Here is a 5102-nt window from a genome sequence, read left to right as displayed (position 1 = left end):
GGACCACATGGACTGCAGCACGCAAGGCTTCCCTGTCTTTTAATCAATAGAAACTGATAAGAAACCAGATCAGGAATTCAGGCTAGGCTTTACTTTGAGTGAAAACAAGGAAACAGGTGCCCTTGCTCTCTACAGAGGGCAGGCTAGTTCCTTAAGTGGGGCGAGGGTGGGGATGGACCAGAGGGCTGGCTTGAGTGGTCTGCCCAGCCCCACGGTGGTGCTGTGTGCAGGGATCATGCGCAGTTCCCTGCCTTCTGCCCAGCGCCTCAGAAATGGCATTTGGTTTGTGCCCTTTTTGTGATCCTTATTGTATGCTGTTCATAACTTGCCCCAACTACACATGCACACAGTTATTTTCAGTCCCTTATAGTTTCTTTGTATCTGTTGCTCAAGGAGATATTTGTCAGGTGTGAGCACTGCAGTAAAGAGTCCCAGGTCCCAGTCTGTCTCAAAATCCAAAGTGTAAAAGAGTCATTAATTAATATCATGTTTGACTTCCCTGGTGGCTCAGACGGTAAAGCGTCTGCCTACAATGCAGGAGACCCAGGTTCGATCCCTGGGTTGGGAAGATCCTCTGGAGAAGGAAATGGCAACCCACTCCAGTACTCTTGCCTGGAAAATCCCATGGACGGAGGAGCATGGTAGGCTATAGTCCATGGGGTCGCAAAGAGCTGGACAGGACTGAGCGACTTCACTTTCACTTTGCATCATTTGTAGTTATTTGTACCTCTGAGTGTTTGTAGATGTTCATAAGTAAACTGTTACAAAATATGTTTTTTTAATATTATTTCTTTTTGGCTGTGCTGGATCTTCATTGCTGCTGGTGGGCTTTCAGTGGATACAGTGGAAAGTGCAAGCAGTGGCTACTCTCTGGCTGCAGTGACCGGGCTTCTCACTGCGGTGGCCTCTCTTGCTGTAGAGCGCAGGCTCCAGGGCGTGTGGGCTCAGCAGCTGTGGCCCACAAGCTTAGGTGCCCCGCAGCGTGTGAGATCTTCCAGGACCAGGGATCAAACCTGTGTTCTCTGCATTGGCAGATGGACTCTTCACCACTGGACCACCAGGGAAGTCCAGATTTTTATATATATATATATATATTTATTTATTTATTTTAATGTAGTTTGTCTTAATCACTTTCTTGATGCAGACTGGACTCATTCTTTCTTATTTTGTCTCTACTAATGATCGACAGTAAGTTTCTCTCCAAACTGACGGGGGTAGCTTGCATTTATATGAAGACAGTTATCAAAGGATACATTTGTGCTTTTAAGTTAAAGAAAATTCTCTCATTGTGTTTTGTTTATAGATCATTTGGCAAAGGAACCAGTGGAAGACACAGACCCCAGCACTATATCCCTTAATACGGTAGGTTACGCATTTTACATTAATGGTGATGACTTTGGTGTTTTTTTCCCCCCCTCTTTGTTAGACTCTGTTCTTGTTTTGCACATGTCAGGAGTGTTCTTCTTAGGTTATGTGAGGTCTTTATCTACTTGTCTTTTTAAATATGTATTTTTATTTATTTTTCTTTTTTAAATTTATTTTAAATTGATTATTTTTTTGGCCATACCATATGGCATGTGGAATCTTATTTCCCCTACCAGGGATGGAACCTGTGTCCTCTGCAATGGAAGGCAAGTTCTTAATCACTGTACCACCAGAGAAGTCTCTGCTTGTCTAATTTTAATACTATCTATTTTAAATGACCCCCTTCTTCAGAAATCAAAATATATAGCTTGAGATTGAAAGAAAAAATATGCACACCTTACAGTAATGGAGAGCTGCCCATATGTGGGTGGGTATACTTTGTCAATTACCTCTTTTACCCCTGAAACAGTCCTGAAAGGTAGGCATTGCCTGCTTCATAGATGAAAAACTGAGACACAAGGGGTGAGCCAAGTTGCCAAACGTGGAAGCAGGCCAGGTGGGATTTGAACCCGTCAGCTGGCTTCGGATCCCTGCCTGCCATCCCATAACCACTCTGTGGTGTGTCTGCTGTGATGAGGATATGGCGATTAGCTGATTTGTAGAAAGTCAGCCAGACTGAAGCCCTGCTCCCCTACTCGATACTGCCTCTTACTCATGACCAGATAAATGCCTTTGACAGCATCGCATGTGTTACTATGCATGCGGTGTGAGATACATTCCTGTTTTTCAAAGTATCCGGAGAATGTGATCTGTTGAGGCATGAAGAATTGGTATTTAGTTAGAATGGCATAAAATACTCTCAAGATATTTCAGTTCAATGTCTTTAAGTCTTTGGTGGAAGCTTCCCTGGTGGCTAAGACTCCATGGTCCCAATGCACAGGGCCTGGGTTCAACCCCTGATCAGGGAACTAGATCTTACACTCCTCTACTAAGACCCAGCACAGCCAAAAAAAAAAAGGGGTGATTCGCAAGGCACCTTAATGTCCTAGAAACCGGAAATGTTTGTTTTTATGGCCTTATGTTATAACTACAGCACAGTTTAATAAATGTGGATAGCATAGGGAATCAAACTTTGAGACATTGCAATTATGAAAAAATTCCAGCTCTTAACTCCTGCAAAAGCAGAGTACACAATGACCCTGTGGCCAGGTCTTATGATCCTCTCAGGTGTAGCCTGTTACTAAAGCTATGGGTTCTGTAGAGCAGCGGTCCCCAACTTTTTTGGCACCAGGGATCGGTTTCATTGCAGACAAATTTTCCACAGACCAGGTGGGGATGGATGGTTTGGGGATGATTCAAGTGCATTCTATTTATTGTGCACTTTATTTCTGTTATTATTACATCAGCTCCACTTCAGATCATCAGGCATCAGATCCCAGAGGTTGGGGACCCCTGCAAAAGGGTTACTTAATTCACCCTTCACACTGCCTGACCTGTGATTGTCTCACTGTCCACTAGATCCCCTGACACCAGGGTCTGCCTTCCTTGGGGGCCCCCTCCTTACAGCTCAGCTCGAGTCCTGGCTGCCTCTCCTCACTCCTCTACGACTCCAGGACAAATTGCCTGTATGGCAGCTTCCCTGTATTCGTTTGTTGGGGCTGCCTGACAAGGTCCTGAAAATGGACTAGAAATCAAGGGCTGGGCTCCCTCTGAAACCCGCAGGGAAGAATCCTGCCTTGTGTCTTCTGGTGGTTGTCGGCAGTTCATGGTGTCCCTGGGCTTGTAGGATGCTCCCCTCCTCTCTCTTCCTTCAGTGGCACGTGGCCATCTTCTCCCTGGTGTCTGTGTCTCTTCTCTTCTTACAAGAATGTCTATCCTGTTAGATGAACGGCCCACCCTATACCAGTGTGACCTCATCTTAATGAATTCTGTCTACATTGATTCTATTTCCAATAAGGTCACAGTCTGAGGGACCAGGGGTTAGGACTTTGACGTATATGGGGTGTGCACAGATTTCAACCATAACATTCCTGCTGCTTTCAGGATTAAATTGATAGTCCTTGACATGGCACATAAGGTCCTCTTGTCTCAGTGTCTCAGTCATGTGTAGCTATTTGCTGCTCCTCGGATGCCCCACATCCTCTCGCCATCCTGGGATACCCCTAATGCTGGCCCTTGGCCGCTTCCTCACCTAGTGAGCTCCTATGCACACTGCCATTCAACTTAAGCATTCCTTACCTGGAAAGCCTTCTCTGCCTTATCCTGGGGCCTTCAGCTGTTGTCTTCTCTATTTTTTATGCTATTGTGTGGGGATGGTTTGCTTGCCTGGCTTTCTGCAAGGCTGTGCCGACCATGTTCTTATATGCAGAGGTGGGCACCAAGCAGGCAGCAGTGTTTGGTGAGTCAAGCTTCCTGAGATCCTAGAATGGCACCACAATCCCTTCATCTCACTTCCAGGGTCTTCCACGGAAACCGGCTCCAGTATTTCATATCCAGCATCTCACTTCCAGGGTCTTCCATGGAAACCGGCTCCAGTATTTCATATCCAGCTGTGTCTTCCTTTTCCACCCCCAGCCTCGTCTCTGCTGCAGGCCGACCAGTCTTCCAGCCACCTGGCCTTGATCCTCTATGTCCACCATCTGCAATGGCCATGCTGAGTCCTGGGCACCGCTAGGCCCGCTCAACCGTCAGTCTGTCCAGGAAACCCACACTTGTTCATTCTTGTAGACTAAACTTAGTCAAAACCTTGGGATGGTCCCTTCTCTTCAAACACTCACAGTCTGAGAAAATACTTTGAAAAGAGTCTGAGAAGTACTATAGTACAGGTGTGTTTTCCACGTTGTAGGGGGCAGAGTATGGGGAAGGATTTAGTCTGGGGGGAAAGTATTTGACTTTTAAGTTCTTTCTGATTGATGTTTATTTTTTTTTTCCACTCAGGATTGTGGTGTATTATAGCAAAAGGATTCAGATTAAAGTCAGCCAAAGGAGGAGGAGCACAGGTCAGGGCCCAGGAGAGTTGCAAGCAGGTGGCTCTCAGTCACCCTCTCTGCTGTGTGGACAGTGTTTACCAGTCCCAGTGATGGTGTGTGATGATATACACAGAGTACTGACAACCAGGGAAGCTCATCCTGCCTTTGGTGTCCAGAGTGTTCTTGAGGCTCAGCTGTATCGACATGCTTGACCACCAGTGTGTCTGACCTTAAACCCCAGGCCCTTCAAAGGTTGAACTGATAACATAAAGAAGATTAGTTTCTTTTGTGGAAAGAGGTTGGAGGCTTCTGCTCCAAAGAAACTCCAAGGAAAGGCATTTAAAACAGAATCCCTGGATGCCCAAGTCCCTTCCATAAAATGGCATAGGGACTTTAGTCCTGGGGTTAAGACTACATGATCCCAGTGCAAGGGGCACAGGTTCCATCCCTGGTTGGGGAACTAAAATCCCACTTGGGCATCCAGAGTTTGGTATCCATGGAAGGTCTTAGAATCAGCCCCTCGAGGATACTGAGTGACGACTGAACGTCAGCCTTCCTTTAACTCCTGATCAATAAGCAAAATTAAATACATAGATGACAACCATGTAAACTCGAACATCCGTAGAATATTGGACTATGTTAAGGAAGTCATGTTAATTTTAAAGCTTAATAATGTTAATAAACTCAGGTGTTTTTTCCTTAAAACAAGAATCTCTGGTTCTGCATTTCTTTTCCTCCTCTGTCCAAGGAAGACAGTAGTGAGACCTA

The 5102-nt window shown here is 45.6% G+C and overlaps 1 non-coding gene across 1 annotated transcript; it reads left to right on the top strand.

The window, feature by feature from the left end:
* Positions 1-496: 496 nt before the first annotated feature.
* Positions 497-568, top strand: TRNAC-ACA (transfer RNA cysteine (anticodon ACA)). Its single transcript has one exon. It is a non-coding gene; the product is annotated as a tRNA-Cys (tRNA).
* Positions 569-5102: the final 4534 nt, after the last annotated feature.

The sequence above is a fragment of the Capricornis sumatraensis genome, chromosome 10 (assembly GCF_032405125.1).
Source record: "Capricornis sumatraensis isolate serow.1 chromosome 10, serow.2, whole genome shotgun sequence".
Taxonomy (NCBI): domain Eukaryota; kingdom Metazoa; phylum Chordata; class Mammalia; order Artiodactyla; family Bovidae; genus Capricornis; species Capricornis sumatraensis.
Note: the sequence above shows the minus strand (reverse complement) of the source record. Positions and strands in the feature narration are given on the sequence as shown.